We start from the raw sequence: 22385 nt of genomic DNA, 5'->3' as shown, positions 1-22385 counted from the left end.
AGGTGCTCATTGCTCGCAAAGTATGTTGATTCTGCACATTGTCACACTTTCTCTTTACTTTGCAAATATGTCATTATTTTCAATTGTTACAAGTAAAGTGCTCAACTGCCCATGGAGCTGGGTCAGCGGTATATAAATTACATTAATTACTACATTTACAATAAATACATATGACATGGCTACAGCAAAACCTAGAAAATGGTGTTGTAAAAGGACGACTATTACCATTGAGTCAGCCAGTTTTCCTGCCAACTATAGCCTCTATGGATAGATGACCTGATAAAGAGTTGGGCTGTAATGGAAAATCCATCTTCTGTGGAGGAGTTACTTCATTTCCTCAGAGAATCTGCCTGCGGATTTCCCGCCACCATTCTATCGCCATGGTAAGCTTTCCTTCACCGTCAACCCCATGGTGAGAAATTCTGTAGAAAGATAATTCTCCAGATTTTCTGGGGTTTATGTTGAAGTATATGTAGTCGCTATGAGTTTTCTTCATACCTTCTCGAACCTTCCTAGAGGTCTCCCTCTAGCTTTTGAGACACCTCCAAGTTTCTGTCCTGCTTCTCAGCTGTGGTTGCACCATGTAACTTTCAGAGTGAGAGCACAGACCGGTGGTATATCCCTTGCTCTGGCACTGTGGGTTACTGTATTGGTAGCTGACTTTACTGTACTCTTGTATGATTATCAAAAACCGAATAAAGAACTGACTGACTGGTAAATGACTGATACAAAGCCTGCTCACAGATCCACTGGTTACTCTTCAAAACCAAATGTTCACATTCCCAGGCACCTTGTCAATTCCTTCTCCTTTTCTCTCCTCTCTCAGGTAAACTCTGGAAATAGAAATATTGCACTAAATTGGATGAAAGTGAGAGATATGATTCACAAAAAAGTAAATCTACACCCTTCGATTTGCACCTACATTTGGAAGTAAATTTAAGAGTTGTTCGAATTATTTTTATAGAATTTCTGGAGTACTCCTAGGAACTTGTGACAGTGGCAACGTTTCCGATTTTCGACAAGTATAGGCAGTTGCATATGTGTAATGTACACAGGCTAACATTTTTAATTTCTCCATAAAGTATGTTCCCTCATGGAGAAACTACTTCCTCTCCACCTCCACCAGTGTTGGTGTACCTTTCACGTTGCACTTCTGCTGCCTTTGACAAGAGTACATTTGCCAGGAATTCCTGCCTTAGAAAACCCACTACCCACTGGAGGCAGACCTACACCCACGTCATTATATATACTGGTGTAATATTCTACATGTGTAAATAGATTTCTGAGTGACAATTCAAAGTTTTGGAATCTGCACTTGTACACCAAGCCATGTGTGCACCTCAATGGCTTTCTGAGTTAAACAGAAGCATGATGCTCAAGTATATATGTACTGAGATCACAACCATAGCAATCATGGAGAAGAGATATTTTTCTACTTAGCATATGGTTGTCTCATAGGGGATTATTACATGCTGGGGAATATCTATACTCAAAACCGATTTTAACTTTGGGTGGATGGATAGGTTTACCTATACTAACAAAATAACTTACCCACCTTCCCAAACCTTCCATAACCTGAGAAAAATAGTAGTGCCACCGATGGACTAGCAATGAGGAATCTAGCAGGCTTAATTAATATGTACCACTGCACATGAACACCACTAGGAATAACCCTGCCCCAGCTTTGCCACCCCAGATCGTCAGAGTCATGAAGACAGCCGCAATAACACCAAGTACAGGGACCCTTAGGGTTAGTACAGATCATTTCCTGCAGTTACAACTTCTTGACCTCATTGCCCAGCAGTAAAAATCGGGTCACTGTTCAGATGCTAAGAGTAGCACATGGTGTCCATTTTGTACTGTAGTCAGCAATCAAAGAGTCCAAGAGGCAATTTGTGCTACCCTTGGCAGTTTAGTAAATTGACATACATGCTGCAGACTCCACAGCCCTATTCTAGATACAGCGAGAGTAAATGCAGAAGCCTACCAGCCACGCTGCATCTTTTTTCTTTTTCTTCATAGTGTAGCAAGAAGAACAAACAATCAGGATATTATATGCTTGAGCAGTTAACCCCAGCTTTCTACCTGGGCATAAACTGACAAGACACCCTGCACATGCAGTGACAATGCACACTTGGCTTGTCCTTGCTTAACGCATTCTTATATCTCCCTTCATCAATGTTAGACCTTGCATCTTTGGTGTTTTTTCCCCTGTCTTTTTGCTTCTGACCTCCTGTTTTTGACTGTGTGCTGCATTTAGTTTTTGCTGGTTTTAGAGCTCTGGGCACTACCACTGCTGATCAATGCTAAAGTGAAAGTGCTCCCTGTGTAAATTGTGATTGTAATTGGTTATTCATGATTGTTATATTTGATTTACCGGTAAGACCCTAGTAAAGTGCACTATGTGTGCCCAGGGCCTGTAATTCAAATGCTACTAGTGGGCCTGCAGCACTGATTGTGCCACCCGCATAAGTAGCTCTCCAAACATGTCTCAAGCCTGCCACTGCAGTGTATGTGTGGGCAGTTTTAAACTGCCATGTTGACCTGGCAAGTGCAAACACTTGCTGAGCCCAAACCTTCCCTTTCACTACATGTAAGATACCCCTAAGTTAGGCCCAGTGTAGCCCCATGGGTGGGGTGCATTGTATGTGAAAGGTAGGACATGTACTGGTGTGTTTTACATGTCCTGATAGTGAAATACTGACAATTTCGTTTTTTGCTATGGCAAGGACAATCTCTCCCATAGGTTATCATTGGAGATGCCATGTAATATCTTACAGGTGTAATTTTCAATTGGTATGAGATGAAGATTTGGAGTTTGGGCTCCCTGAGCTCAGAATCTGATATAAAACATATTTTAGTGAAAGTGGTTTTAAATTGTGTGCTTGAAAATGCCACTTTCAGAATGTGGGCATTCCCTTGCTTTACCATCCTGTGCCTCTTCCTGCCTGTGGAATCAACATCTGGTAGACTGACAGCTGGGTGTTTGTGCATTTACTCTAGACAGTCACACAAAGGGACCTGAGGTGCGCCATGCATATCCTGAATGCCTATAACCAGGCCGATGGGCCTTCCTGAGCTAGAGTTGTGAGAGGAGTTGTCACTGACACCTGAATAGGGCTGTGCCTGGCCTCTCACACTGCTGTCTCCACCCCCACACCCTAGTAGTGTGTCTGGAGCCAAGACAGGGCGAGGTAGGATCTGTGCACTGCAGAAACTATCCTTTGAAGTATGCCTACTTCAAATGCCAAAAGGGGTGTAAGTACTGGATCTATAACCCCACACTTTTAGAACACTTCTGGATCAAAAGGAGACTGCCAAGAGGAAGAGCTGGAGAGACGTCACAAGGAGTACTGCTCATTTGTTGTGCTTTGTGCTTGCTTTGCTGGGTCAGCCTGCAGTTGCTGCTTCTTTCTGAGAGAGACTAAGAACTGGACTTTTGCTTTGGTACATTGTTTGAGAAGATTCTCCAAGGGCTTGTGCCTGCTTGCCTCTCGGCCCATCAAGGACTTTGCCTGAAAGCCCCTGAACTCCTCTTCTGGGAGTTCTGACCTGCCAAGTGGTTCCAATTCTAGTTCTGGACCCTTAGAGGTGGCTTCTGCTGCAAGAAGAGCTGAAAATCCACGCATCGCCCTTCAAGCGCCATTTTTCTCACTGCAAGATTGCTGTGCTTTTCAAAACCAAATGCATCACCTTGGTGCAGCAGAAAAGACTGACGCAACACCTGTCCATGGCTGAAAGCACCCCCACAGCCTGAGTTCAGAGCACCATGTCTCCAATGCCCAAACCCCCGCACCGACGCAGGCCCTGCTGTCCAGCTGAAGGAATCAATGCATTACCTGCACCGGCTGGGAGAATCGACGCAGCGCCTGTTTCACTGTTGCTGCAACGATCCCAGCACGTATGGATTTTCCACGCATTGCACCTATGACCCAACTCTATATCAACACTGGGCTTCAGTAAGGAATCGAGGCCGTGTGTTCAGAGAAATGACGCATCATCTCCCCTCGCAGTACATAACTGTAGCAGTAAGGAACTGACGCATAACCTCCCCTGCGATTAAGAAACCAATGCACTGCTTGCTTTTCCAGTGACTCACCTCCCCTGTGCCTGTTTTCATCTTTGATTTTGACACATCCCAGGTACTTTGTGCTAAAAAAGTGAGGCATCCATAGTTTTCCATGAATGGACTATTTTGTACTTTTTAACAGTGATATCTTTACTTTTGTATGTTGGATTTTTGTCTTGTTTGGTTTAGATAAAGATAGGTTATTTTTCTAAACTGGTGTGGTGTCCATATGTAGTGTTTTCACTGTGTTATTGTGTGTATTTGTACAGATGTTTTACACATTGCCTCTGAGATAAGGCTGACTGCTTGTGTCAAGCTACCAAGGGGGTCAGCAGGGGTAATCTTAGCTGTGTAACCGCCTTACCCTGACTAGAAGGAAGGGTCCCTACTTGGACAGGGTGCAAGCCACTGCCAACTAGAGACCCCCATTTCTAACAATTATTCATAAGTTGTTACATCCTCTGATAACTTTTAGAAAATCAAACGCTATAGGTAGGACCATGCTTACACAGGAAATGCCTTTTTTGTGTTGCTAATAACTGTTCCGCCATTTGACAAATCTCCACAAAAATGTCAGGAAAGGGAAGACCACTCTAAGAATGACAGGTCTAACAATCATTTTTTTTATGAATGAAAATGTGTTTTCAATCAATTAATCAACATTTGTATAGAGCAGCACTGTCACCCCTGGGGGTATATCGGCGATATGTCTCCGTCAAAGAGCCAGATCTTGAGCTTCTTTCTGAAGTCAGAAAGGTAGAGTGTTGTATGGAGCTTAAGGGGCAGAGTGTTCCAGGTCTTGAAAGTGATGTAAGAGAAGTGGCCTCCACTGTGATTGCGAAGGATCCAGGGGTATGCAAGGGTGAGAGAGGTGGAGCGCAGGTGTCTTGCGGCAGGCAGAGGTTCAGTGGATGATTGTCGAATGGTCCTTGGTTATGTTTAACCTGCAATCAATTTGAATGTAAACACCTTTGCTTTGCAAATTGCCCACTCATCTTTTCTGCTTTCTAAAATTATCACATACTTATGACTGGAGATTATATTCCACCACCTGAGCTGCTCCATCCAGTAAATAGCAAATTATGATACTTTCCCAGGACACTGGGTATCTTTGTTTATTCTTTCACTAAATGCCAATGTTGTGGGTATCTTGTGCCATGTTTGACCCCAGTTTCCTTGAGTACACATGAAAGTGCAGTTTCTGCTGAGTGGAGGCTATAGAAGCCAAATCGGAGGAGGTAGATTAGGTTGTGCAATGATAGATGTGGTGTGAGCTGGTTGAGGACCATTCATTGCAACTTTAGTGAAATGGAATGTTAAGATGTTGGATGATAGTTAAAAGGGAGAACGGTGGACCAGTCCCTAGTTTTAACATTGATTTGTGAAGTGTACAGATTTGTTTTACTGAAAGCTTTGGCAAGCAGTTATGGGTGAAGCTGAAGTACAGTGATGAGGTTTAAACAGTATGAAAGCTTAGCACTGTCAAGGGCTATCAAAATAGTGGGGCAACATAGAAATAGTAAATTTAATAATAAAATCAATGTAGGCATGGTGGCATGAGGGAGTTGCCTAAATGTGACAATGACCACCTGACTATTGTGGGTTTTGAGACAGATATCTGGTAAAAGTAAAGTGCGCTACATTGTAAGTGAACAAAGAGGTCTAGAAAATCCCTTCGCTCTGCAAGGAAGTCAATTTAGTGGTTTTAGAAATGATATGCTGTAAACACATCCCCAGGAGCCAATGATTAGATGACTCTTAAATATACAAGCCATATGTGTGAGATACCCAGAAGGGGAGAGTTTATGTAATCAATTATTTACAGGACTAGCAACAGCCTCACTGTCCTGAAATCTTTAGCTGGGATGAATGGCCTTTGCTCTTGGCATAGCTGATGTTTGACCAGATATTTTTTGTCAACTAACCATGGCTTTGATGTGAATGTCAAGACTTAGGGCCTGATTAAGATGGCGGGCGGAGATGGGGACAGCCTGGCATAGTGTTGGGGTTCCCACAGGCTAGATTACAATGTGTCCGCCACTGTGGAGGTCGCATTGTACATGTTTTCCATTACGGCGGGTATTGCTGGCTGTAGCTCCTGCCGCAATGGAAAAAATGCAGGTTTTGCATTTCCCTGCACTATGTGACAGGCACCATGTCCCCAAGTGCTAAACTAAAGTGCCCCTGCACAGGAGGGGCCCGCAACAGGCCCCCAAAGTCAATCCCCACCAGCTTTTCTAAGGGCGGAGAAAGCGACATGGAAAGGCTGGCGGGGAGTCAACATCCAAATGTGGAAAGCGGTGCCTGCTAAGCACGCCACCATTCTGAGGATGCGGGCCGGTCCGACAGGCAATCGTAACGATTGCCTCTGTCGGACCCGTGGCGGACAGGCACAGCGCCTGCCAGTCACACTACCCTCCATCCTAATCTGGCAGGCGGTAATTGACCGTATGACGGCAGCCTGCTGTTGGCGGGTTCACCTCCATCGTAATCAGCCCCTTAGTTCACTGTCTAAAAATGAAAGTGAGTGAAATGGCAATTTCAATAGTGTTCAGGCATATGCCAGCTGTAAAAAGTTGTCAGTTGAGAGGGATGGAAGCCTCACTCAGGCAACAACTGCTATACATTTCAGGGTGAGCAGCAAAAGACACCAAATTAATCTGTGTTTAACCATCTGGAAGCTTGGCTCAAAGCAGTCAGGTTTAACTGAGAGGCCATGTGCAAAGTATGTCACAGCACACAAACTGTAATAAAGTGAAACACACAACAAACACAATTCAAGACAAATCCATGCGGAAAGAGCCAGACCCAACACCCGCAAATACCAGCAAAGGCACACAATTATTTGTGGGAAGGTGGGGAGTCGAAGAATGCATTTTTTGTAGGGTTTAGGGAGAAATTTATCATTGTATTTTGATAGATTAAAAATAATCAGAAGTATGAACCTAAACCAATGCCAAGACTGTATATTCTTCTATATTTTTGAAGAATGTCGAAGAGCTCTACACATATTTTGTTTGTTTGACGTTTCTAATTAACGTTCTTCAAAATTTAAGCCATTCTCGTTGGTCCTACTTCAAGTTTTCCAGCGTTAAATACTATTAAATGGGACCTAAGAGTAACCTTGAGGTAAAAGGTGGAATTGCCAAATATTGCATTAGAATAGGAGCAAAGGGGAAGAATATAATAATGCATGGATTTTGGATTCTTATTCACAAGCCAAGAATGAATATTTAAATGATCAAAGGGAAATATACCTGGAGAAATAATATGGGAACCTGCACGCACCATATTTTGGCCCATATTTACAAATGGTTTGCGCAGGTGCACACAAAGCAAAGCAATGTATTGCAGTGTTGTCAAGCAGTACAAATATCAGAAAAGCATCAACTTTCATGCCTGAAAGCTATTTTGTGCTCATAGTTACACTTGAACTGTGCTCTAAACCTCTTTGCGCCATCCCTTTACCAATAAATGCCAGGGGCAGGACAGTGGGCCAGCTAAAAAGTCTATGGTTTTAGCGCAAAGACAAATCTACAAAAATGTTGTTATCTGGCATTTCCCCAAATCATAATGCCTTGCATAAGCAGACACAAAAGAAGGGGTCAAATGTTATATCACCTGTTATACCTGCATGTAACACATACTTTACCCCAAAGTAGACATATTACTTGTCTGGCTCCTGTGCTGCTGACTCCACCTAGGGATTTGTAAAGGAGGTGTACACATTAATAAGCTCCTCACTGCTGACCCAGGCGAGGCTGAGTGTTAAACAAATCAGTCAGATTTAGCACAAGCTCTACCAATGATGCCATCAGCAGGCAACTCTTACTAAATCTGGTGTTGTGGTGTTTTCTCCCTTCACACAATATAGCATTGTAATTTTTAATGCAGTGCTCTGTTGCATGGAAAACTGTAAATCTGGGCCTACGTGCACAGGTTCGTCTGCCTAGATCCAGCTCTTCCTGGATTTTAGATCCTGGTGGCAAGGAGCCATGGACAAGGATAGGGACATGTTTGCAGAAAAGCTAACTCCCAAAATATTGGCTGGGGTGTTGGGTAAGGGGGTTTCCACATTAAATATATTTCCCCATGGAGAAAAGTACGAAAATAATTTAACATGTCAAATTAACATTTGTAGCGTATTTACACCTCCGTAATCAGATCACTTGCATAAATGTTTTCTCGTGGGTCAAAAATAATTTCATAAACTACTTAGGTGAATCGTCAACTTCTGTAAATGTCCTGTGACTTCCAAAGCAGGCATTATTTCACTCCAAGTTTAGCCATGGGCTAGTTTTCTGAGCATCAGTCCTATCACATTCAAATGATATTACCTATCTGTGGTGATTGTCATACTCTTTCTAAGAAAATTAACTCCAAATATGCATAGGAGATGGTTTGTGGATAATAAATGAACATAACTATATAACAATACCTACAATCACCCTAATTCCAATCCTACTACTACTTTAACTGCTGGTACTGCTGCTGCTAATGCTACTACTACTACTACTACTACTAAAAATAATAATAATAATAATAATAATAATAATAATAATAATAATAATAATAATAATAATAATAATAATAATAAATGATGATTTCAAATAATATTAGACCTGTATGAACATTTGGGAGCAAGGCAGGCAATTAGAATGCCTCCTTTGTGGGCAATAATCACCGTTAGAGGCCTGTACATAAAGCCTTCTGTGGCAGCCAGCACCCCGACCTCCCTGTGTGTTCTGAACACTGAGCTCAGGCACAGCCACCACCCCTTTTTAATTGTTTTTTTCTCCTCAATGGAGGGAGAGGTGAAAACAATGCACAGTGGTAGCAGAAAGTGGCTTTTCCTCTGTGCTTTAGTTCCTGCTTTGTCTCCCTGTGCCACTGCTGAAGGAAAAGCTGCTCTTCTACTAATATTCCTGAGTGCTGGCTCCACCCCCCATTTTGCCGAGAAGAAAAGAGATGCAAAAGAAGTAGAGAGATAAAGAGATATAAACACATTGTACTGCTGTTTTCTTTGCCACATGGAGACCTGCTTTTCACCTCAGCAAAGCGAGGTTTGGTGCCAGAATGTTGTACCTGTAAAGGAAGAACGTTTTCTGTTTCAGCAGCGACACCAGGGGCCATATTCCAAATAGGCAGGTGCGGCTCCTCCCTAATTGCGAAGAAGCGCCACCTCCCTGCTAAAAGATGAAAAATTAAATGATATTAAAAGCATTTATTATCCTTTTATTTTTGCCAGTCTGACAGAGGACGACACAAGTCTTCAGTGGGGTGGGTCCAGGCAATCCCTTGTGACAGGCCGTGCAGGGGGAGAAGTGGTGGGCACATTTAAGTGTGCAAGTCTGTTTGGCTGACCGCCTTAGGCCAGCCAAACAGACAGGCTCACTGAGGTTTTTCCAACCACGCTGTGTTTCAGTCGGTTTGGAGAAACGCCACAGGCTCCCAGCACTGCCTGAGAGGGAAACCAGCCCACTCAGACCAATCCCAGAACTTTTGTCATACTGGGATAATATTCCCACATGAGAGAGGAGCCTAGATTGGTGTCTGGGAGCCTGCACAGTGTGCAGCCAGAGTAGAGTATAGGGAGAGAGGAGCAAGGTGGCAGCCTTCGGAGTGGCAGGTAAGTGCAATTTTAATAATTGTAATTATGTCTTCCATTTTGATTGTTTTCTTCGATCCCACTACACCACTAAGCAATGATAGCAGCTGCCACTGCAAATAGGGTGCATTGTCCCTGTTTGTGCCACAGAGCACCTTCAAATTGGTGCACCAGTCGCAAACAGGGACATTGTCCTCTATTGCTGATAATGCGCCACCCTCAGGGCAGTCGCAAACTTGGGCTGCCCTCGGGCCAGCGCATTAGTGAAAAAAAGAGTGGCTAATTAAAGCAGTGTTCCCTCTTTCACTGCGCAGGCAGCACCCAGCCTGCACTTTCAAGACAGATAGAGATCCGCCTTATAGCAGGTGCAATGAGTGACCCTGCCTGCCTGCAGGGGTATTTGTGGGGGGGTCCATGGGATCCCCCTTTCCACTCTGCAGAGAGCTGTCTTCAGGGGCTGCACTGTCTGTGTGCCAGCTTTTTGTGGTACACAGTGAGTCTCTGCTTCAGTGCCCACATCAATAATACGACGCAGGCACAGTGGCAAAGTGTTTGCCTCATTTGCTTGGGGTTCATGCCCCCATGCAAATGAGGGAACACCCGCTTAAGATAGAATGCTAACAAGCCCTAGCACACATACACAGTCTCTTTATACACATTAATGGTGCACACAAATTATAGTAAACAATCAATAGTAGTGTGAGGTTGCTGGTTTAATGTTCATTCCAGTTGCTCCAGCCAACACGTGTTCCGTCGCTATGGGAATAGGACCCATGACTTCCTCAGGGCTGGAAAGACACATCCATGTAACAATGTGATATCGCATCTCATAGTCAGCTCAGGTCATTGTCAATTGGTGTTGTATAGTGGCACCCAACCACAGCAATAGTGATCAATTTACACCGATAAATGGGCTTGATTGTGAGGCAGATTCTCAATGCATTATACTTAGGCTATCTGGTTTTAGGTTTAAACCTATAATAACTGATAAAACCCCACTGAAAGGAAAATAGCCATCACTGGTGTAAACATATAAACACTGAAAAAACACCTTTGCAACCACAAACTAAGTGCCATTCAAAGAAAGGAAAAGATGAGTGAAAGAGACATTTTTATTTCTTCCTGAAGGGACCAATACAATATAACTTTGTTATACAAGGTAGCATCAAGAAAGACTGGGCTAACATTATTCTGCTTGAGTTTTGTTGTTTAGGAATGTCACTAAAACATTGTCTCTTCTTCCTTTTGCTTTTTTAAGTATTGTGGTCTTTGGTCTAAAGATGCAGAGTTTAGAAGCATGTTGTAGGTCTTATTTAGTTATTTTATAAACTGTAGAGAATCGGGAAATATCAAAATCATATTTGATATTTTGGCTACGTTTGATTTCAGTGGTAGGTAAAACAGCTGGTTTCCTAAGAATCTATCCTAATATGTACCATCACATTTCCCCACAGACAGAGAATGGGTGAAATCCTTTGATACATCAGGCCCCTTTTCTAGTGAATCAGTACTGACTGTAAGTGAATTGTCAAACACCCCAAGCTTTAAACATTCAATGCAAGATGTAGTGAAAGCCATATTTGAAAAGAATGTTGTCATCAAGCATCTAAGATAGTGGTGAAAACATGACACTAGACGTTTGGTAAACATGGAGCGCAGTGTCACTTGGAATGCTGCTGAAAAAAATTCCTACCAAGTTCAATAAAGATTGGAGTGACATTGTTTGTATTTTGCAATAATTCAGCTATGTATGTGAAAAAGTTGTATGATGGTCTGTCAAAATCGATACCTGAGCTTTTGTGTAAGAGATCCTTGTAACTTGCTAGATGGTATGCTGAAAGCATCTTTTCAATCTTCAGAGTTAGTGAAGAATGCTATTGACTTTGTAGTCCATTCTGGTGCAGTAAAAATGTATTTGGACCTCTTACACCCTGTGCACACCATATCTATACACATGCACAATCAGTGCAGAAAGGAAGCAATAATTAAATTAAAATAAAATTCCATAAACACCGGAAAAACACTTTTTCTGAAGTTTTCAAGTGGGCGAAAATGTGTAACCACTGAAAACCACTGTTTTTTTAAGGTACTGAAAAAACTGAAAAAACCCCACCAGAATTTACCAAAAATAGAAACTGAAAACAGGAAAGCCTAATTATACTATTATTGTTGTGCTTTTGATGAGTGATACATATATTGTTTAGAACAACAAGAGAACGCCAATAATATAGTATAGCCATCATGCTGTATTGTATAATGGTGACATGTGAGATTGTATGACGTAGTATTCTATTCATAACCGTATCTGAGTGTCTAATGCGTGGGACCGTCCACAGGAGTGCACATTTTCAATATTTTACAGTGTGTTCCCTTCGTGTCTTTGGCGATCGCGTTTCCAGTGTCCGACCTGGTGACAAAGATGACACGCTGTGGTCTTCTTCAATGTCGCCACATCCACTCTTCTCTTGGGATCAATTGACTTTGGTCTTCCCTGACTCTGGGCATTCTGGTATCCTCCTTGATTATTTCCCTGTTTTCTTCCTAAAGTCCCTCCATTAGACTGAACCTGAGCTGTTTGCATCTGAACAAGCATCAATTTGTCTTTCAACTTCCTGTGCTTCGATTCTATCTCATCACTACAGTACCTAGCATACCGTAAAATCTCATCCACAGGCTTATTCTGCCAGCAAATCAAATGCTGCTGTATCATGAGACTAACCTCTGGTCTCAATCCCAACACAAACTTCAAAACAAACTGTCCCATGTCTTTTGTATCCAACACGTCTAATCCGCTGTACTGTTTAAAAGCCTGCAAAAGTCTCTCATAAAATTCATGCACTCTCTCCTTTGGCTCTTGCACTGTCCTATCTATCTTCACCCAATCAATGTCCTGAGGTGAGATTTTCGACTTCAACCAGGTAATCACCTGTTCAAACTTCTTCATCACTATGGGCGACGGACCATTCGAAATTGGATCCCTGTCAGGCTCTGAGGTTGGCCATTCAATAGCAATTTTACATGCCGACCACAAGTCACTCGGAACCACAATGTCAAACAATGTGTTCAAATCAACCCACAACACCTTCAAGATTTTGACAAACCTTCCAACTTGCTTGTACCACTCCACGAGCTTCTCCCTTAACCGGGGAAAGTCATTAGTGAAGGCAGCCAAATCACCCCCACTCCAAGGCACATGCACATAACCTCCATTCTGTACTTCTCGTAAAGGGTAATTCCCTATCTCCGTCATCCCCCCACCGGGAGGTGGCGTCTCTCCTATGGTTCTCTTAGAGCTTTTCTTCTTGGACCATCTTTCTTCCCACTTATCGAGCATGATCCATGCACGCATTGCTATGATCAAATCTTTGATATGGGCTCTCAATCCCATGACCCTTTTCTCTTCCAATTCCTGATCGCTATACTGCACTCTATGACTTCCTTGCAATGATTTCGTTTTGGACAAGTCCACATCCTACTTTTTGGCCTATTCTGACAACTTCTCATGTGCAGTTCGTGCTTTGCGAGTCACATCCTTCGCTACAAAGAGTAACTTGTCTTGTTCATACATATAGGTCCTCTCCAGGGGCAAATTTCCACTTATTATCTCATCTATCTCGGCCTTTAGCCTCACAACATCTAGCATTTTCCCTTTCAGGGCTCCCTTCAGTGCTTCTCGACAAGCTACACCATCCCTTTCATCGTACTCACATCCCCGTTCCTGTGATCTACTCTCTTCTGACATACTCATAGGAACTGAACGATTCACTATTGTGCCTCATTCGCTTTCTGCTGCTCTTACACTCTGATTCTGATTCCTCACTGGCGGTGCCCACATCCGCAAATCTGATCTTGACTCCGCCAAAGACCTTTGTCTCACTGGTCTCGACTCTCTCTGTCCCCTAGAGGAGTCTGCTGTGTCTGGTAATGGCGTACTCCATTCTATAGGCTTTGGAGTTTGCTCCATTCCACTCACTGATCCATTTCCCTCGGCTACACTCCTCGCTCCTACGACTGACTGTACTGAGCTTCCAACCTTCTCTTGATCTGGGTCATAGACAGAAACAATAGGTCCAATGGTGACCGGTACCTTTAGAGCATCTGGTAACCACGCACCTCTCCCGACCTCTGTGCTAACTACAGGCTGATTTCTAGTACCCTCAGCTCCTGTCGAGATCTTCCCTTCTACTCTCACCTCTGACTGGGTCGGTACTCCACTAGTCCCTTCCATCTGAGATGGTTTTCCCTCGCAAAGATCAGGATTGTATGGAGGTGGTCTCTCAGATAACAACCTCTCTAGCAAGCAGGCTATCATCTGTGCCACTGTCATACTCGTCATCCACACTCTTTGTCTTCGAGCCATCAGTCTTTACCAATAAGGGATACAACCTGTCTCCTTCTGTTGTCTGTACTCTCCATCTTTTCTCTTCCGCATCCCATCTCGCATTCTGAAATGCCTTGATTGACTTTTTCACCCTCTCCTGACTTCGATCTCTTTTCCTGTCATGTGCTGCTCTAATCCATGCATGCAATGCTTCAAACTGAGTTGGTCTCGGCAAAGGTCGTAAAGCCGTCATCACAGATTTCAACTGATACAACACTTCCAATCTAAATGAGCCATATCGCGGGAAAGCGAATTCTCCTTACCCCTGAGTCATCTTATGCCAATTTTCAAGCCAAATTATAGTATGCAACCCCACATTTCTTGCCAAATAATGCACCGGAGTATCCTCGGGAGGGGCCTCTTCTCCCCCACGAGTAACCACATGTTTGTCACCTCTGCACAATTCTCGGAAAACTTTAAAACACTTCATGATAAACTAATTTCGGCTGCACACAATGTTTTCGTCTCCTTCCTGATGTCAAACCCACCAATAACAGCGCGACTCACACCAACCGACCTATCGCAGCGCGACACCTTCTGACGTCACTTTTCCTCCGCTCGCAGCAGTTCCCCTCCTTCACAACTCACGTCTCACCCTTGCATTCGTCCCATTCATACGCTGAAATAACCGTTCGTCCCAAACAAGTTACTTCTCTGACTGTCCGTCCACAGTCTCTCGAAGTTGTCGACCTCGTTTGGCAAATGTCTGTCCACGTCCGGCCAGACAATCACCTCTGATAGGTTACAAATACTCAAATTCCACATACAACAACCCACAACCAGCGTCGGTTACTCACGCACTCACACATTTGCACCCCCTATCTCGGTCTGGGTAAACAATGACGTCTCACGAACCCCTTTCGGTGGTCAACAAAATCTACTGGGGGTGTCTTCTACACCGCAATCGCTTAAGCTACTCGTCGAGCCTAAGACTTTCCAGGGCTGCGCGCGCTCACAGCCTGATCTCACAACCACTCAACACTCACTCCAGCTCCGCAAGACATCACACAACAAATCAACACCGCAATCTACAAACATCTCACCCTATTCATACTCACTCCTCCCCGAACTGCTGCTTTCCGCTGCACCGCTACTCTCCGTCAATCTCCATCAGCCGCCGTCGTCCGCTGCTCGCCATCCGATGAGTCATCATCACTTAACTTCTGTGGGCCTCAAGGATCTCTTATCCTAATCTAGATCTCCCCTCGCTATCGTAAATAACCATCCTCTGCTACCAACTGATAAGGCCGGATTCTTGCCTACCTGGTTATCTCCAAGAATCCTCACAAGTCGCCAGGATCTTTTTATCTGCCAGATAGCATAGAGGGGATGAACACAATAATCAAAATATATCTACCACAATTAGACTTCATTTGGAAGGACCACTGACTGAATCTAAAATTTGTAAGATTTTATTACAATCAAAAATAACTGAACATACAAACACCTCAGTATAAGGTGCAAAAGGTAAATCGGCACTAATACGAATGCAAGTCTACACAAGATTCTCAAGCGGCTCAGAACAAAAAGAATTACTGGTTCCAAAATCATCAAAAAGGCAACGGTCAGTCCTACATCTACATTAGGAATCATTAGTCAGAAGGAAGAAACATTAATCTGTCCCTACACTAACTCTAGTGTGACATCCCTACTTAGCATTCCCAACCCAAGCAAGAGAATCAAGAAAAAGGTGTCAGAATTGAAGATTTCCTAAGAAGTACATTCACTTAGTCAGAGCTCGATCCAAGATGCTCCTTCTAGCTTCCCATCTAAACCTCATCTGCTCAACCCACGGAGCACTGTCCCTAATAGAAAACCCAAAAATTGCACACCTCTTCAGCCAGGTCTTGCTCCAGTACTTTTCCATCGAAATTGTCTGTCGTCCAACATCCGTTAACTTGACCTTGGGTCTCAGGCACCTCTTCTCGGCAAATGTATCTCCTGCACATTCCAATGCACTCCCCTGTTGGCTTCTCACAGCATCCTAACTCCTAAAACAAAGACTTATTCTCACTAACGAGCTAAATGTCCTTGCACCTGCAACAGAAACATGGGAACGAGAGAAGAAACTCTTCGCATCTTAAAATTTTACATTTCTCTGCAACCCAAGCCTTTACCAAGGGAATCATTTTCGGCCTACAACGTTAGCTAACATAAGAAATTAACAGGCCTTCTCTTCTAACGTATATGCGATCGGGCCTTTACAAAATTAAACACACTACTAAATCACACCCTAAGTCTTAATTCGTTATTCTCATTTAAGTAAATAAGCAGCCTACAGGTTTAACTCTAACATAGCACACGTTTGACCTAATACATTGCATTATACGAAAACTAATCATTGTACTTTTTACTAAATACGTTCATGACAGCTTGCAACATTGATCTTCACAAAAGCGTTATTACTTTTCTAATCACCTCTATGTTAAACGATTACATCAATACATTTCTATGGCACTTCTAAACATACATTGGTTAATATGTGGGTGCTGACTAAAGGTGGATATGATGCACCCCTACAAATTTCAGAGTCTCATGACGCTCTATCAGTACTGTCAAACACAGTCCGTTACTAGTGAGCACCACTATCACATACGGCCTAATCATCCCACACAGTATCCACCCGCTTAAGATAGTGTCGGCGCTGAATGTGTACAGGCACTATTTATATTATAAAGGAGACCTCAGAATCGTCTGTGGCCTCTTCTGTAATTTCAAAGTTCCCCGGGGGCACAAAAACAGGTGCACATGCCCCCTGGGCACTATATATATTTAGTGTGGCCCCCAAATAAAGAGCTGTGTTCCATTAGTACTGTACTCTTTTCGAAGAAGTGGGATGCCGCTCCAGCAAGGGGGTTCTTGTGTTTTTATGAAAGCGCAGAGGGATGCTAATAACATGATTGCCCTTACATGCGAGACAAACATGGCTGGTATGTGCCCCATCTGTAGCTTGGGGCAGGTAATTATCAGCCGTTATTAACTGGGCTTCGAAACTCTAAAAGTACAATAGTTGACGCCATATACAAGTTGTTATTTTTTGTAACATTAATAATGCACTTTTTAATGTTAATCAGTATAAGGAAGAGGCAGTGGAACTATACCCAGGATTTGTGGATTGTGTTCCAGGGGGTCAGTTCCGCTCTTCCTGTTCCATTTGAGGAGCTGTTTGTTCTCTCTTCAGCTTCAGCAGAAGTTAGTGCCTTTGTATTCTTAGTTTAACGTGGCCTACACGCCTGCCAGCTCAAATAAAGACGAAGAAAAGTGAAACATTTAGAACAAAGAGTCATAAAATGAACACATATTTGAAGGATTATTTAGAGAAAGGTCGTTTAATTCTTTTGACTATCTCGAGTAACAATTTTGTAATATTGAGGCCAAAGAGAAATTGAAATAAATTCAGCCCTATCTGTCTTCTGTTGCTTTTACGCTACTAAATAATATGTAGGCATAAACACCTTTCGTTTGAAAAAGAATCCAATTTTAAATGAAGTTTGGTCCAAGGAAAATGTTGTGCAAGGAGGCTGCTTAGACCATGTACATCAAAGAAGAAAGCGTGCAGCTAATGAATGCAAACGGCACAACGTAAATACCTTTATCTGAGTAATTTATGTGAACCGTAATTCGATCAGGCCTCTGGTTACTGATTTACAGGCTGGCAGCCTACCGACTGAGGCCAGATGCTCACGCACACAATAGGTGTTCTGTACTCGCGTGTAATTACAACATTCCCTCCGAGAAGTATTTCAGGAACTGCATCAGGTGTGATGTGGAGAACTGAACCCCTCTGTGAAGTTTGAAACTTTCTAAGTCCCCTGCTTCAGTCAGAAACATGGCAGTAGAGGGGGACAGTATGAGAACCGGCTAAAAGCGACGATATTGACATGGAGATATTAGAAATGAATGAAAACACGAAACATAACTGAAAGGCTTGCATTCACGTGTTTATTTACTCGTGCTTTTATTTTACATATGGCTTATCGCACTTTTCCTTGTGCTTTCAGGAAGCGGCAAAGATTGGTCGCAAGGGCGACAAAGCACTTATTGCTCTTGCACTATGCAGCCAGCTGTTGCAAGGAGTTAATCATACATCAAATTAAAATAATTTAGTGTTATATAATACGTTTTAAAAATGCAACAAACTTCGTTGTTGAGAACTGAAGCATTGTGAAGACCAAATCAGAAGTATTTGTTGCTATTTGGAAATTCGCCTCAGAATGCTTGACAATGTCATTCTAATGGGTAATTGTGCACTATACAAGTGTCAAATAAGAGCAAAAACATTCAGCTGGATGCAACTTGAAGTGTGTAGGAAAAAATCCTTTTTGCCCTGGTCACCCCCATTTTGTGACTGATGCTGGTGGTTACTGACTCTGGAAGTGCCCTGGGCTCTGCTAACCAGACTCAGGGCCAGTGCTCTGTCCTCTAAAGGTATATGGTCATTGGGATAATTCTAATTGACTAAGACAACTTAGCTGTAAGTCCCAATATACGGTAGGGCATGTAGGTTTAGAGATCCCAGTGGACTAAATGCACTTAATTGTGCACTACTGTCGTGTTTGCTGTCATTATGAAGCCAGCTCTGCCTTGCAGGCTGGTTTTAAAATATGTCCAAATTCGACTTTGGAATTAAAAGCACTTCCAAAGTCCAAAACTGCATTTTTATGACTTATAAGTCACCCCTAAGGTCTGCTCTATTCGCCCCTAAGGCCTGCCCCTAGGTGCATTTTTATAAAAAGCAGGGGCAATAAAACAAATATTTTATATAAGCTTGTAAATAAAAACAACCAGTCGTTTTTAGGTCTTGCCTACTCAGCGCGCTAGCGCTGCTTTGAAATGACCTCTTGAAATCGCTCAGGGCTTTTGTGGAAACTCGTGCATGTTCTGCACTGTTTCCAATGGGCCCTCGCGCATGTGTGGCGTTTGCCTTGCGGGAGCGAGCAGCGGCACCATCTGTTAGCAATTATCGCGCCTGCCACTGCTTGATCCCGTAAGATAAATGCTGTAAATGGACTGCGGCTGTGCTTGTCTTTCAGCGCTTGTTGCTCTTGTCTGGAAGAGAAGAGCAGACAACGCTTCTTACAGTCGCTAAAGAGCCTTAAAGTTTTCCATAGATTGATAAGTGCACCCCAGACTCAGAGCTGACGAGGGTCTGCAGTGCAGGATTGGTAATGCAAGCAATCCCAGCGCCCCCACATTCAAGCCTGGGACCGCACCTCCTGCACAGCGCATAACATGTTAGTTTAAGATAAAGGGTTCTGTCACATTGCAAGAAATTAATTATCTTCTGCTGGTGCCCCATATTTCATAAGTTTTATTTTCTGCAAGAGTGGCGTGCGAGAGCAGGCGTCATGTGCGCACCGGAAGCCTGACACACGGCTCATTAGACGCCCAGGGAGCCAAAAGTAATTGCACAGATCTCTCGGTCATTTATTCTGCCACCGACTGCTCGCCTGGGTAACAGGTCAACAATGCACAGTGGCACCGAGACAGCCCCGGGCCGGGCCCGAACACCGTGCAGCCAGGCGGGGCCAGTCACAGACAGGCACTGCGGGCACAGCAAACAGGCTGGCAGGCAAGGCCAGTGCGGGGGACACACTAGCAGGGGGCAGACAGTTCACCATCATCTTCAGTATAGCGCATGCCTGCAGGCAGATAGGGAACTGCGGCAGTCACTGGCAGGCACTGCGGATACACCATCAGGCCTGGCAGGCAAGGCCAGTGCGGGGGACAACCCAGCAGGCACGGAGGCAGGTCAACATCATCTTCAGTACAGCACATGCCTACCACCGGCGAGGCTTTGTAGCGCTGTTGTCTTGTTCGGATGATTGCAGACACACGACCAGGCCTGAGGGAATCGAGGCACTTCACAATCATCATCTTCGTATAACAGTATATATAGCGCATGCCTGCACTGGAGCAGCTTCGTAGCGCTGTTACCTTGTTCGAATGATTGCAAGCAGGGACAGGCGGGCACTGCAGGCGGACACACAGACACACCACCAGACCAGACCTAAGAGGCAGAAGACACAGAGGCAGTTCAGAATCATCATCTTATTATTAAAAGTATAGCGCATGCCTGCACTGGTGCAGCTTCGTAACGCTGTTACCTTGTTCGAATGATTGCAAGCGCTGTTACCTTGTTCGAATGATTGCAAGCAGGCACAGGCAGGCACTGCGGCGGAAACACAGACACACCACCTGACCAGGCCTAAGAGGCAGAAGACACAGAGGCAGTTCAGAAATATCATTGTATTATTAAAAGTATAGCGCACGCCTGCACTGATGCAGTTTCGTAGCACTGTTACCTTGTTCGAATGAATGAAGGCAGGCAAACGGCCAGGTTTGAGATGCACGCGCCTGCGGGGCCATACTAGACGAACAAAGACAGTTCAGCGTCATCTTTTCATTGCTACATAAGTGCAGCGCAGGCCTACCGCTGGTGCGGCTTCAGTGCTCTGTTGTCTTGTTCCAATGCTTGCTGGAAGAGGCACGGGCGGAGAGTGGCCTGCGGAGAGGCTGGGCCTGAGAAACCGTCCATGGTGCAGCAGGGTTGGATTGGGATTTGGGATCAAACATCAGCCCAGGCACACCAAAAAAAGCGCCCCCCATTTGCGTATTGCATTTCCGCAAAACACTGCTTCAGCGAAGTTTTATAAAAAGAAAGGGGGCGGTGCGTGGGGCATGTTTTATTAACCTCACTTAGAAACAAGCATTGGCATAGCCAATAGGTCTCGCCTTTGGGACCTTATAAGCGTTTAGCCATGCAACAGTTGATGTTGTTGCACCAAGGATATTGTGCTGGATAACTAAACACTTATAAGGTCCCAAAGGTGAGACCTATTGGCTATGCTAAGGCTTGTTTCATACTGTTGTGCTGCTAGCTCCATAGGCTAACACTGGTAAGGCTTTATTAAATTTAATAAAGGCCGTCTGTGCATTGGCGATAGCTAGCAATTCCATTCAAAGTATCAAATTAACAGTCAAATTAAATCCAACAACTTGCCAAAGTTAGATTTAATGTAATTATTACAGGAAAGTCGTTTTAGAACTTACTATCCTGAAATTACCTAAAACAGCCCTGTAGCAGCCTCTTCTAAATGGTCACCTTTTGGCATCCTGAGGTAATCTGCTCCCTGAATAGGCGTGAAGAGAACTGGGGCTGCAACAATGCAGCCATTTGGTGGGAGGAGATTTGCTTCCCTGAGAAGCCAGAGAGAAGGGGGCTAAGGAGGTAAGCTGGACTTCAAAAGAAGGAGAACAGATGTCATAGGACCCAGGCCATAGTATTCAAATGGAGACACTGTTCCTGGAGAGATAAAGGGAGATATGAAGCGAAAAAAGTCTAGGCTAATATTAGGCCCAACTGCCTAAGGATAGGGGAGGGCATTCCTTAGTTTCTCATGTTGCCCTCACACACCCCGAAGGATGTCATGCTTCATCATTGGGCGTTTGCTCCTCGTCGGGCCGGCGCTGCAATGCCCTACGGGTCCCCCGAAGGGTCACTTTAGCGGAGATCTTTTTGAGAAAACGCCGTTTGGTGCATGCGGGTGTGTGGTTTGGGTCCTAATAACAAAAGAGCTGTGTGGTGGTGGAGTGTGTTAGTGAAGTGGTATCCTAAAAATGTCTAAGGGTTACTGGGATAAAGTTTAATGTGAATAGCACCCTTGACATAATAAAAGACCCGTAGGTCGGGTGTTACCTTATTGAAATTAATGTATCAATGGGTAACTTGTGTGTGGTCAAGCGGTCGACATGTTTCGCGCCCCAATGGTCCAAGAAAAGGATCCCTGGCGCTTCTTCAGGACCAAAAACGAAAAAGTGAAAGTGAATGTGCCCTAAGGGATACTACCCTCAGTTTACTATCCGGGCGAACACTCCGAAGTAGCACTGCTCTCTGTATGAGAGTCAGGTCGCACCAGGATAGACAGCCTAGGAGAAAGTGGAAACAAAGAGAGAGGAGAACATCCTACCTATTAAAGATTGTTCACCTTTTCGAGATATTCAAAAACGAGTGCATCATCAAAGTATATACAAAATATATACAACAGGGATATCACCTCCACCCACGGGTGGTGGCGTAATGGGGTCTCGACGGTAAGCTAACAGGTGCCTAGGCCAGGAGAAAAAGGGGGGGGGGACCTGGGAAAGAGACAGCCCGTCGCCGACCGGAGTCACCCATATATGCATGCACTAACCGTGGTAGAGGTTGAACCAAACGTCCACAGACTGAAGTGGCATATACTCTGTAGGTCTTTCATTACGATTCTTACTTTGATATGTTCCAAGCACTCACCTAAAGGCACGGAGAATAATGCTCCATAGGTTAG

This window comes from Triturus cristatus, chromosome 5_2 (genome assembly GCF_964204655.1).
Source record: "Triturus cristatus chromosome 5_2, aTriCri1.1, whole genome shotgun sequence".
NCBI lineage: Eukaryota > Metazoa > Chordata > Amphibia > Caudata > Salamandridae > Triturus > Triturus cristatus.
This window is presented reverse-complemented; position numbering follows the sequence as displayed.